The sequence below is a fragment of the Mesocricetus auratus genome, unplaced genomic scaffold (genome assembly GCF_017639785.1).
Source record: "Mesocricetus auratus isolate SY011 unplaced genomic scaffold, BCM_Maur_2.0 Super-Scaffold_100025, whole genome shotgun sequence".
Taxonomy (NCBI): domain Eukaryota; kingdom Metazoa; phylum Chordata; class Mammalia; order Rodentia; family Cricetidae; genus Mesocricetus; species Mesocricetus auratus.
In genome coordinates this window covers 7,790,930-7,804,734 of record NW_024429206.1, presented here as the reverse complement: position 1 = coordinate 7,804,734, position 13,805 = coordinate 7,790,930, and the positions used below count along the sequence as shown (strand labels likewise).

At 44.6% G+C, this 13,805-nt stretch overlaps 1 long non-coding RNA gene across 1 annotated transcript; it reads right to left on the bottom strand.

Moving 5' to 3' along the window:
• Nucleotides 1-865: 865 nt before the first annotated feature.
• LOC110342588 lies at nt 866-13,536 on the bottom strand. The gene is made up of 4 exons (XR_002384706.2): nt 13,398-13,536; nt 1,696-1,804; nt 1,131-1,208; nt 866-1,003 (listed from the first exon to the last, which is right to left on the bottom strand). It is a non-coding gene; the product is annotated as an uncharacterized LOC110342588 (long non-coding RNA).
• Between the last annotated feature and the right edge of the window lie 269 nt (nt 13,537-13,805).

Below are 13,805 nucleotides of genomic sequence, written 5' to 3'. Positions count from 1 at the left end.
GGCAGTCCATCCACATGTTATTTAAATTTGTATGTCAACTTGACTGGGCCATAAGGTGCCCAGATATCTGACCAAAATTATTTTAAGTGTGTCTTCAGGAGAGTTTCTGGATGAGATGAACATACAAATTTGTCGGTTGGGGAGAAGACATCCTCTGTGTGAAGTTCTCCAACAAATTAAAGACATAAAATGGGGCTGGAGAGATGGTTCTGCGGTGAAGAGCACTGGTTTCTCTTCTGGAAGACTTGGGCTCAATTCCCAGGACCCACATGACAGCTCATACCTGTCTGTAACTCTGGGGCCTCCTCCAGCTCTCAAACTTTAGGTCCGGAGAGTCTGTGACTATGTAGCCAATTCTATTTTTGCATTTCTTCAATAAGATCTCTTTATTATGTAGTCCTTGCTGTCCTGGAACCTTCTATGTAGACCATGCTGGCCTTGAACCCACAGAGAGCTATATGTCTCTGCCTCCTGAGTGTTGGTATTAAAGGCAAGTTCCACTACATCTAGCCTGTAAGCCAATACTTTATAGAAAATTAATGAATCTGTCTATATCTCCCTATCCTTATCTATCTACCATCTATACATCTAGTTATCATCTATCTACCAATCACCTGCATATCTATACATCCTCTATCATCTATCTAATTTATCTTTCAAGGTTTGCGTATTCTTCCACGTTATTGGTTGTTTCTCTGCGCCACTACCCTGACTGCCTCCCCCCTTCCCCGCTCTCCCACTTCTGCCTCTTCATCTGTGAACTGAAGACAGTTGCTCCCACTCAGTGGGTTGTTATGATGACAGCAATTACAATATAGATTACACTATAGTTTGCAATGTGCTACGAGACAGATTTAAAAACGTACCAGGCTGAAGAATCAAAAGGAGCACATTTCTCAGTCTTCAAGGATAGCTTCTTCTAGAATATGTGCAGAATGATTGACAGGCTGAGGGTTGGAGGAACTTCTCCGTGGCTGGAGGTATTGCTGCCAAACCTAATGACCTGAGGTGAAATGAGAGACTTGATTCAGGCAAGCTGTGTCCTCTGGCTGCTACATGAGGGCTGTGGCATACTCCCCCTCCCCCACCGTGTCTGTGTTCAAATAATAAATATTTATATGAGAACTCACTTGGCAAACTGGAGAAATTTTGATGGAATTCAGACATGTGTTAGCTGTCTCCCCGTCATCTGTGTTAATTTGGATCTTCTGCAAAACAGAGTTCAACATGCAAGGAATTAATTAAGGGGAAATGTCTGTGACAGATATAGGGAACACGAGGGTCACCCAGTGTAGTCTCATCACAAATGAATGGTAAAGGGGGGAAGGAGGAGGGAGAATGGAGCATATTAGCCTGCATAGTGGACCTCTGGGGATCTGGCCCCAGAGGCTATGAGAGTCCCAGGTCTCCCCCAGGAACCAGACAGCCTGAGGATTAACACAAGCCTGAGTCAGAGTATCACAGTACATAGGCTGTAGCAACTGGAACATATGGGGACACGTGATCCCTTCTGTCCAATCTGAGATGATCCAGAGGAATAGTAGGCAGAATAAACCCATGTCTTTCCTCCAGATTTAAATCTGGGAGAAGTGAGTTTAGGTCGTTGGTATGGCAGACCCTGATATCCACATGAGGAGAGGTCACGTGACCGGGGAAAGGGAAGTTGCATGTTAAAGACACCAGCTTGTCTCATACCTGCTTGGAGCCGATTTCCAAATGTTTCCTTAGCATCATTTAATAGCTTCACTGAGACAACGTGTGCAGTAAATAGCCCAGACATAAGAATAGAGTTTGATGCTTTGACCTATGAACACACCAGTAAAATAGTCACTATAATCAAGACAAAGCAGGGTATGATGGCACACATTCAAAACCCAGGCACTAAGGAGACAGAAACTGGAATATCCCTAACTGAGCTTGTGAATCAGCATGCAGGTTGGAATGCAGACACTATGGACTCTGTGAGCCCCTGTTGCAAACATTAAGGTGGGAAGTGGCTGAGGAAGGCTATGTTAACTTGTGGCTTCCACACATGTGCACACATAGTTCACACACACAAACACACTCACACACACACACCTCAAAGAACATATCCAACAAACCCACACCCAATTTTCTATCTGCTTCATTTAGTTCTTTCCTCCAAACCCCTTTCTGTACCATCACTGATTAGCTTTCTATTCCACAAATGTTTTCCTTCTTGTGAACTTTATATTAATGGAATTGCACTTTTGTCTGACTTCTCTCTTTCCGCACAATTATTTTGAAACTGTGTGTAGCTGTGAGGCAATGTCCTGTTGTGCACATTGAATACTTTGTTTCCCCGATTATTAAACAGTGTTTTATTATACCACAGACTATACCATGACACTGGATACATCATCATCCCACAGGACACATCACACATCATCATCTCACAGGACACATCATCATCCCACAGGACACAACATCATCATCTCACAGGACACATCATCATCATCTCACAGGACACATCATCATCTCACAGGACACATCATCATCATTTCACAGGACACATCATCATCTCACAGGACACATCATCATCATCTCACAGGACACATCATCATCATTTCACAGGACACATCATCATCTCACAGGACACATCATCATCATCTCACAGGACACATCATCATCTCACAGGACACATCATCATTTCACAGGACACATCATCATCTCACAGGACACATCATTATCATCTCACAGGACACATCATCATCTCACAGGACACATCATCATTTCACAGGACACATCATCATCTCACAGGACACATCATCATCTCACAGGACACATCATCATCCCACAGGACACATCATCATCATCTCACAGGACACATCATCATCTCACAGGACACATCATCATCTCACAGGACACATCATCATCATCTCACAGGACACATCATCATCTCACAGGACACATCATCATCCCACAGGACACATCATCATCATCTCACGGGACACATCATCATCTCACAGGACACACTACAGGTTAACTTTTTATTTTATACAAACCATGAACCATGCCTTATCCTTTCGAGACAGATAGTAATTTCTTCCATTTATCAAAAAGGAAAACTCGGACTGTATTCTGCCCCATGAATATATCAATCTATTTGCCATACCACACTGTCAGGGTCACTGTGGCTTCATAGCAAGTCTCAAGCTTGATTCTTTCTTGTAAAGGCTGTTTTGGCTATTTCTAATCAGGGATTGCCCCATATTAGAAATTAATCTGAGGAAAACTGACTGTTGTCCAGAGTATGGTTTTTCATCTATGAACATGGTATGTCTCTCCGTTTATTAAGTTTTTTAATTTTTCTATTGCATTTTATAGTTTTCTTTTTCTTTTTAATTAAATGTGTATCTGTGTACAAGTGCACATGAGTGCAGGTGCCCACAGAGGCCAGAAGAGGGCATTGGAGCCCTTGGTTCTGCAGTTACAGGTGGTTCTGAGCTGCTGAATGTGGATGCTGGGAACCAATACCAAGTCCTCTGTAAGAAAAGGACAGGATCTTATGTCCTGTGGAGCCTCTTCTCCAGCTCCTTCTACTTTCAAAAGCACCAGGTACCTTTTTGCTCAGATTTGTCCTTAAGTATTAAGTTCTTTTAAAGACATTTTGAATTCCAACTTTCAGTTTTCTGTCACTTCTGTACAGACAGCAACTCACCTTTGTATATTAATTTGTGTCCTACAACTTTATTAAGCTCAGTAATCAAGTAAAAGTAGCTTTCATTCCCTAAGATTTCCCACACATATGATGACATCCCCTGAAAATAAGGTAGTTTTTTTCCCTGTCTTTGTGACCTGGATATCTTTTATTTCTTTGTCTTCTCTCATTGGCTAAGACCTTTAGTGTATTGTCCAATAGAAAGTGTCACAGTGATGTCCTTATCTGGTTTCCAGTATCCCAACGTTTTTTGCAGTTAAGTATATTATCTCTATTAACATTATGTCATGCACAACAATGTTTGGTCTCAGGCTCATCATTACAATCATCACACAAGCCCTTCCATACTCACACGCTGTTTTCTTTCCAAGGGTATTTCCAGTCCAGCTAATGCAATGGTGCACTTGATGCTAGGCAAATGCCTACCAAGATTATTCTCGACCTTTTGGGATTATCTTTCCCCAAGCTTTGGTCTTCCCCACATGGGCAGGCTGACCCCTCATCTCTTGAAGATCTAATGCTCTACACATATCACATTTTCTCTTTTCATCAATTCTCTCTACTCTTCTGACCGGGGATCCTCTGGTATCTTTGCTTCCCCAGAGTCTGTATCTTCCATCTGAGTCTCCTCACATTCTCTCTCCCTTGACTGCATCCTGGAACTTCTCTCTAGGAAGTACCCTTAGGCAAACCTAGAGTTCTCCCTATTTGTTCCCTGCTTCCTGTAGATCAATATCTTGGAAAATCATTGCATGGTACATCAGTTACCCTGTTTCAGGCAGGAGTTAAAAATCCCATCCCTGATGGATGGGAATCCTGTGGGAAGTACACTTCTCATTGACTGATGAGTTAATACATTCTCAGCCCATGTGGTATTTTGTTAACAAAAGAACCCAAATTATCAGGGATGCATGACTTGTCCAGCCCAAGGGAGACTGGACCAGAGAAACCCACCTTGCTCTGAATGGAACAATAGAACTCAGCGAGATGAGGTGGACGCTCTTCCAAAGTAAGAGATTTGGAGAGAGCATCTGGGTGGCATGGATGGGCAGTGACCTCCAGATGACTTGGCGTTAGCAAATGCTGGGTGGAGTTACAACCCAGGTATTCTCCAGTCCTGTGTGACTTTAGGAAAGTTAGGTTAATACTCTGATTCTGCCGCTCCATCCCTGTCACAGTAATAATAATAATACTGACCTCACAGCTATGCTATTTGAGAAGCCATAAGGCCTGTGAATCCCACTGGCTGGCATGTAGGAATGCCCAGTATGAAAAACAATACTGGTTACTATCCTGGGTTTGCACTGATAATCTCACCTAACCTGTCTTACAGTCTAATCATGATTCCTCTGTCTGTCTTGTTTATAGCCTGAATGAAGCCTAAATTAGTTAGGTGTGTGGTTAGATAGGTCTAATACCCTACTATCAATTCTCAGAGCTGTGACACTAACGCAAAGATCAGTCAAAATCAAGTGAACAATTTATTCACTCAAAGCAGAGAATATAAATGCTGGACTAGGTAGATGGTTCAGGGATAAAATGCTTGCCACTCAAGGATGAGGTCCTGAGTTTGGATCCCCAGCACTCATCCATGAAACCAGACATGGTGATGCAGCCTGTAATCACAGCAGTGGAGAGGTGGAGACAGCAAAGCCCCATGCTCACTCCAGAAAGTCTTACAAATTCAGTGAGTTTCAGTTTGATGAGAGAACGGCTTCAAAAAGTAAGGTGGAGATATTGAGGAAGACACCCAGTGTCAACCTCTGCCTCATGTGCATACACACACACACACACATGCTATACACTTTCACAAATTAAAGACATAGGGGCCAGGTCGTGGTGGCTCATGCCTTTAATCCCAGTACACGGGAGGCAGATGTACATGGATCTCTGTGAGTTCAGAAGTAGCCTGGTCTACAGAGTGAGTTCTATAATAGGCATCAAAGCTACAGAGAAACCTGATCTTGAAAAACAAAACAAAATAAGACACAGGATCTGGCTCCCATGTGAGTATTTTGGATGTGGATTGTTCAGAGTATTTTGCTGGGATGCTGTGTTACAGATATTTATCATTGGGACAACAGAGCCTCATTAAGGGACATGTCTCACCCCTACTCCCCAGTTAAGAGCTAGGCTTCCGCAGCCCAAGATTGAACCATGTCTGACTAAAACTGAGCCACTCAACCGGGTCTGATCCAACACATCTGTGGACTGGATGGTGAGCCAGCCTGATGGGGATGAGATAGGCTGGAGAACCTGAACCACGCCTGGAATCTCTGTCTAAGGTATATCCAGAGCACAAAGACATTCCAGAGACTAAGATGAGTATGCAATGGCACCAAAGAATCAAAGTCAAAAGGTGGACTTCAGAACAGGATCTGACAGCAAAGCAGCAGAAGGCAGGAGGAAGCAGGAATAGCAATGAATAAGAGGAACAGTGAGGAGAGGGAGACAAGGTAAGTGGAAAAAGACAAGCCATTCAGAAGGCAGCCCAGCTGGCCCCCAAAACGGCATTAATTGCCCATGGTTCCCATTGCATTTCTGTTCCCATTCACCTTTTGAAAACAATAATTTTTTGAGCAGTTAAAGTGACACATTATGGGCAAGGGGTTTAAACAGGAAGTCACCAGAGGAGTCCATGAAATAGAACCTAGGAAGTGGGGCACAGCTCGCTGGTAGGGTGTGTGTTTTGTATGCCGGGTTAAACTTCTAGATCTTCTCCCCCAACAAATTAAAAGGGAAAACGAGGCAGATCCCCACATTCCTAGGGAAATGCATCTCCTTCCTGTCTCTCTTCCACGCTGCTGTGGATATCCATGTTCTTACATGCATATTTCTATTAAGAAAACTGAGACCATGCTTAATGCCCCCAGCAAATCCGCTTCTGTGGTAAACATGTAAATGCTTCCAGAGCACACTCCCTCCTGAAGCAAGAATTCATTAATGTGTGAATTCTTTTCCATTGGGCATTCCAGTCCCTCAGGGGTGCCTTGCCTCTGTGTTAGCAAGTAATGCTGCAACGAGCACAGCTGTAGCCAAATCTTTACACACGTGACAGATTATCAGACAGTCGGTTGCTGGGTCAATGGGTACACACCTCCCCTCAATCTTTGGATACATACTGGTAAGTCATACTTTGCATACAGCAAAAAACCTGTAAGTGTCAATAGTAGGAGTTTTGAGGAACGAGTCTACCCCACCCTGAAGATCCCACTCTGCAATCTGGCAGTGTGTCTGGTATAAACAGTAAGCACTCGCTACATGCGTACTGGCCCAAGCAGAAAAGAGTTCTTTTCCTCTTGTGTTAGGCCAATGGGTCTATGATCTATCCAGCTTCCTTGACCCCTAACTGACTCCCCACATGCTCTTCTTTGGGGGCTGTCAGTTATAATCACATCTGGGAATGCAGAAGCCTTGCTCAGCAGATCCAGGCTGGAAACTCTCCCATCCTGGAGTCCATGACCTCCTCAGGGAAGAATCTGTTCTTGTTCCTCACCCATACGCCAACTACTAGCAGGGAAAGAGGAATGAAAAGGAGACAGATGGAGAGCTCATTACACGATCAATTATTTCAATACATTGGAACACGACAAAAGTACACTAGGGTGTGTGGGTTTTTAATAAGACATGACCCGAGAGAGCAGCCATGAGTTCCCTGGGTGGAGACTAAGACACGGCTTTCCAGAAAGTTGCCTATTGTGATAAAGTTACCTGCCATTTACGTGGTGGCAAAAAAATAGACACAACCCCCAAGAATGTTAAATCTTGAGATAATGGGTTTTTTAATTGTTTTCAAATTTTGGATGAGCATTTTCAATGAAGTGGTTGGGAGGTTAATATAACTTTTGTATTTGATTATCCAGCAAGAAGATGGAGGAATAAAGAAAAGATAGGGAAAGTAAGGTAGTCTTTTTAGAAAAACACATTCTTTCATAGCATATTGCATGATAAATTCCATTTCTGCGAAATCATTTTCATTATATGCGGAAGGGGAGAAATGATCTCTGCATAATTAGTGCCAAGATCAGAAAAACGCTGACAGCCTGAAGTTCTACCATTAACTCTCTGCAGATTTGAGGGGAGGGCAAAGTTTCACTCCTTCAACACATCCTTGGGAAAAGTTAAAAGTGTTCTATTTTCAAGTGGTCACTTTGGTCAAATCATACCTGGGAGACTTTTTGTCTTTCTCTTTAAATCTCCTGGTAACTCTGTGAAGATTAACTTTAACTTGACATGACCCAGAGTCACCTGGGAAGACAGTCTCAGTGAGAGGCTGGTCTGCATCAGGTTGGTCTGTGGGAGTCTCTATGGAGGATTGTTTTAATGAAGCCGGTGGATGTGGGAAGACCCAGACCACTGTGGGAGGCACCATTCCCTAGGCAAGGGACCCCGGCCTGGAGAAATGGTGAAACAGGTAAACACAAGCAAGCAAGCAAATGAGCACGCCTGTGTCCATTTCCCTCTGCCCTCAAGTGTGTGTGTGACGAGAACAGCAGCTGCTTTTAGCTCCTGCTACCCCGACCTCACCACAACGAAAGACTTTACTTTTTAATGGTAAGGTGAAATGAGCCTTTTTCTCCCTGAGTTTTTTCTTTGTTGGGGTGTTTTATCATGGCCATGAGAATGAAAGCAGGACACTCTCAATGAGATGTTTTCCTTTTCTTTATTCCTATTTCACAGACAAGGGGAAGTTCAAAGGCTTGCTCAAGGCCACACAACTGTCAGGAGAAATCTGTTCTGACACAAACCCAGTGTTCTGCAAGGTCAGCACGGAAGAATGGAGACACAGACTCCTGAGGCTGAACACACACTCCTGTTAGTTGAGAGTTCTATGTGTTGGGCTTCATATGCAGCCTCTTTGAGCCTCAAGTTTATCTCCTTAAAAATGAAGGTTAGTTATTTTTATGTCACTATGACCAAGCTTTCGACAGAATCAACTCAAAGGAGGTTCATCTTGGCTCATGGTTCTAGGAGGTTCGGTCCAGGGCTACTTAGCCCGTGTGTGGTGGTTGAACACAGCCGTGGGAGTGTGGGTAAAGGAGGTCCTTCACCTTAGGGAAGGAGGGACAAGGCGTTACCTCAACAGGACTTCTCCAGGGAACTACTGAGGAGCCAGTCTGACTCCATCTTAAAAGTTCATTTCTCTTTTCTATAAAACCTAACTTCCCATATCTTAAGATTTGATCCGACTGTAACTTGAATCCTCCTGGAATCTAACTTGGTCTGGACATGACTGAGCCTTGGACCTATATGCATCCTCATAAGATAAGTTGTTCTTCCAAATAATTTTGAAATGTTCTCCCAACTTCCCACGTGACCAAAATTCCTCTGGAAATCCACAACCCCTTGGAGAGTCCCTACTCCTGAAGTTTTTGAGCTATACAAACCCTACTTTCTCCTGTGCTCAATGCTGCTGTTCTTCCAAGCTGTGTTTTAGGGAGACAGCTCTGTCTGACAGGTAGTAAAGCTTGCTTAATTTGACTGCAAGAATTTGGTAATGGGTCTTACTCCACCGTTGTGGGACTAACACTACTTCCTCTAGGGAGGTCCCTCCACCTAAAATAGCACCTCTGGTTGGGGACAAGCCTTCTAGACATAAGCCATGGTGGACATTTCCTGGTTAAATTATAACAGTGATAACAGTAATAAATAAAATGTCAGCAAATGGTGGTGGCATATGCCTTTAATCCCAGCACTAGGGAGGCAGAGGCTGGTGGATCTCTGAGTTTAAGACCATCCTGATCTACAGAGAAAGTTCTAGGACATCCAGGGCTACACAGAGAAACCCTATCTTTAAAAAACAAAATATAAAATAAAATAAATAAAATACTACCATGGATGATAGATGTTATCCTTGAAGAGTCACTAAAATATGAATTATTGCTATGGCTCAAGCGAGTGCTCCCTCAAAAGCAAGTGTGTTGACACCACAGCTGCCAGCAGATGGCGCTAGAGGAAGATAATGGAACCTTCAGGGCACAGCCTAGTGAAAGGAAGTGAGGTCACCAAGGACAAGGACGTGTCCTCAGAATGGGATACTGAAGCACAACTATTTCCTGCCTCTCGTGGTTTCCCAGTTGCCACGAGGCAAACAGTTTCCTCTACCGTCCTCTTTGTGACAAAAGCAATAGGGCAGGCGGACCATGGCTCAAAACCTCCAAAGCTATAAACTAAAACCAGCCCTTCTACTCTTTAAGTTGTTTTATCTCCGGTGCTTGTCACAGTGATGAAGAGCTGAGCAACACAATCATCAAGCACGTGACAAGGTCAAGTGCCTGCTGCAGGTTAGCTGTTAATGTCAGCAAGCGCCTGTGCCCAGCATACAATCTCTCATTTCTGAGGCCCAGGAAGAGGATGAGGCTACTAACATGAATGGATCCGAGCCCAGCGTGGTGGTACACACCATGCAATCTAAGCACTTTGGGAATAGAGGGAAGAGGTTCAGGAGTTCAAGGTTATCTTCAGCTACAAAGCAAGTTCGAAGCCAGCCTGAGCTACATGAGACCCAGCATTAGTGACTGGGGAGAAAGTCTTCAATTTTTATCTAAACCACCACAGACTCTTTCTCAAGAACCCCAGGTAAGCACAGGCGTTCCGTGTAATAACAGTGACTCTTGTACCATTGCTCTCCTCTTCACATGCATTAGTTGAGACTGTCCCTGATTCTTGCCACTCAGGATATAGTCTTGGACCCTGCCCATCTCTCTCCTGGTCCTCCTGCATTCCCAGACCATCATGAATCACTTCCCCCTCTGTACCAAATACTAAAACCATCCTTAGGGACACTCGGCTACTCTAGCACCCGCTGGCCTTTTCAGATGAGAGAAGCTTCAAATCAATTCTTATGTTTTCCAGGTGAGAGAGAAAGGCTGCTCAGTGACCCAGGAATCCCAGGGGTCTCTTGCAAGAAATCACTTGGCTTCTACTTTTCTGCTTAGATGAGCTGCCAGCTCCTCTGCAAACTCAAACTTTTCTCCAAATAATTCCCAGAAACAAAGACAGAAGCAGATCCATCCAGGAACTGGCTTCCTGCGGCAGAGAAGCATCCATTAATTAAATTGAAATGATAAAGTCATGGTGGCATTAACAGCAGAGCCTTCAAATCACCCAGCAAGTTTCAGAATCCAGGTATCCAGACAGAACAGCATACTCAACACCTCCCATAATTCCTTGCAAGGAACCACAGTCCCCACTTTATACTTGAGAAAGATAAAGCCCAGTAAACTCCTCATGTGTTTGAGGACAGCCAGCAAGTAGAGAAACCAAGAGGTAAACTCAGGCGGTCTGCCTCTAATTATTGAGCAGATGATGTCTAGCCAGACACTGTGCTGGGTGTTGGGAATGCAGGAAAGGAGTCTATGGTCTACTGAGCAGGGAGAAGGTGTCATTAATCGCACAATTAAATATCACACTTGCAATGTTGTCGGAGGGGGATAAAAGTCTTAAGATTGCTCTGGACTATCCCTTAACAATAAATGGTATGCTTGGAATTGGCCTTTACTGGGAGCTGCTAGCAGTTTTTAGACCACAGGATGTGAGACTTAGAGAAGTCCCATACCTGCTGTGACTTGGGTTTCCACTGACAGGTGGGTAACACAGCGGTCTGAGTGAAAGCGTCCCGACAGGCTCTAGCATTTGAACACTTGGTCCCCCTTTGATAGCATTGCTTGGGAGGCTTAGGAGGAGCAGCTGAGGGTGGGCTTTGCCTCACTTACTTCCAGTTTGCTTCTCTGCATGTGGATTTTCTTGACTTTTGGGGGGGCTGTGGCTGAACTGTAAACTCTGCTGCCACCATCATCCCTGCCTGCTGCCACATCTCCCCACCATGACAGATTCTTCTCTCTCTGAAGCCTTAAGCCAAAAAAATCTTTTTCTTCTCTAAGTTGCCTTATCACAGCAACAGAAAAGTAACGGTGCTTATACCAAGAGCTTTACTGGTTCGTGGTCTAATTTTCTTCCGTTATGGCGGAGGCAAAAACAACCTTTGCCCTTTGGAAAGATTGACAACTGACTCAGAGAGGACAAGGGGCTTCCCAAGATCAGCAGTGACAAGATGAGCCATGACTGGTCACAGTCAAGTTCAATTCTTCAGGCAGCCATCACAAATCCCATTTCTTAGCCTTAGTACTATGGGTGTCTGGGGCCAGATAATCCCTTTGTGGGGGCAGGCAGGAGAGGCTGCCCTAAACAATATGGGATATACAGAAATACCATCTTTGGCCTGTAATAACTAGAGTCCAACAGAAGTTGTCAACTTCCCCAAAATGTGACACCAAAAACATCTGCAGATAACCCCTATGTCTCCTTAAGGCGAAAGGGAGCCCCCTCTACCTGAAAACTACCACTACAGATGCTGACCTATCCACAGCCTGCAGCTTGTTCATCCCTGGCCACACAGAGCACACAACACAGTGCCCATGCGCAGGTACACAGGTATAGCTTGCTAGGTGAATCAGAGGAGAGAAAAAGGAAGAGAAGAAAATGGGAGAGAGAAGGAAGAGAGAGCCCAAGGCCCCCAGTGTTTATAAGACTAATCAGCCAGAGTTGATTTTGTACCCCATATTCTCTTTGAAGGTCAAAGTTTGGGGAATATTTAGATAAGTACTTACATTAGGTAGGCAGTCTCTCTAAGACATGGCTCAGTACATATGTATAACAGCCACAACACACACGCACACACACATGTACATGCACATATGTAACACTCATATACACATGTACACACAGACACACACACACACACACACACACACACACACAGTGTGGGGTGAACAAAGTCTCCCTTGCTCCATCCCAGTGGGGATTCAATGACTCCATCTGACAGAACAGCCCAGGGGCTCCTCCAGGCTCGTCCAAAGAATGATGCTTATGGCTGCTGTCATAACTAAGGGGAACCCAGTTTTCCCAGGAGGCCAGATCCTCACTGCCCTGCAGCTCTCAGGGGTCCATTTCTGCAGGAGATGGATCATACTCCCATCATCTCTGCAGCTCAGAGTTTCTCTGACCCAACTGCATTTTTATCAGCAGGAGCCCCAGAGTCTCCAAGGCAGACTCTTCCCATCAGTGTGTACCGTGCCTTGTGAAAGCTGTGTTGTTGGACAAGACTGCCCACCTAGGCTTTAATTCTCAGATAAGAGTGATAGGCAACAGGGATGGGAGAACCCATGTCAGACCCCAGGAAGGAGACTATCTACTGTCCTCCACTGACTTCCCAATGAGGCTGTCACCCTGAGTACTTGGGGCAACAGCAGGCTTGTGGGTCCATCTTCATATGATCAGTATCAGACAATGTGATTCTGTGGCACATAGAAGTGACAGACATGGATGCAAACCCCACTCTCCACATTTACTGGCTGAATGACCTTGAAGGAGCTCCTGTAGTTTTCTCAGCCACAACATCCTCATTTAGAGATGCTAGAGAGATGGCTCAGCCAGCTGCACGAGCGTGGAGAATGGAGTTTAGAGCCCCAGCACCTACATGAAAGCCAGGCGCAGCTGCATGTATCTGTTACCCCAGGGCTGCCAAGGCAGACACAGGAGGATCCTTCGGGTTGCCTGGCCAGCCAGTCTAGATGTTGGGTGAGAGGCTCCGTCTTAAAAAATAAGATGGTGAGAAACTAAGGGAGATACTTGATGTTGGCCTCTGACCTTCACACGAATGCATGCATACACACCAGCACACAGAAAGGAAAATAAAGATGCAAATGTCACTTACCTTATAGGATGAATGAGAAGAGTAAGTAAATCACTTGACATCCATAAAGTCCTTTCAGCACCCAATAAGTTTCCAGTACATGATTGTTCTTGTTTTGACAACAGTCTTGCACTGAGATCACAACCTGCTTGAACAATGAAACCTAGACTTGGATTGAACAAAGTCCCCATGAGTTCAGTCTAGTTGGGCAGCTACAACTCAACACAGATAATCTCCTGGTTCCATCATCCCCCAGCCCCATAGCCTGGACAAGTCATCTCAGCTGGAAGATAGTGTTGGTGAACCCTGCCTTATGTTATTGTAGCTAGATGCAGTTTGTCTTAGTCAATGTGCTGTTGTTGTAAAGACACCATGACCATGGCAACTCTTGTTAAGAAAAGCATTTAACTGGGCCTGGCTTACAGTTTC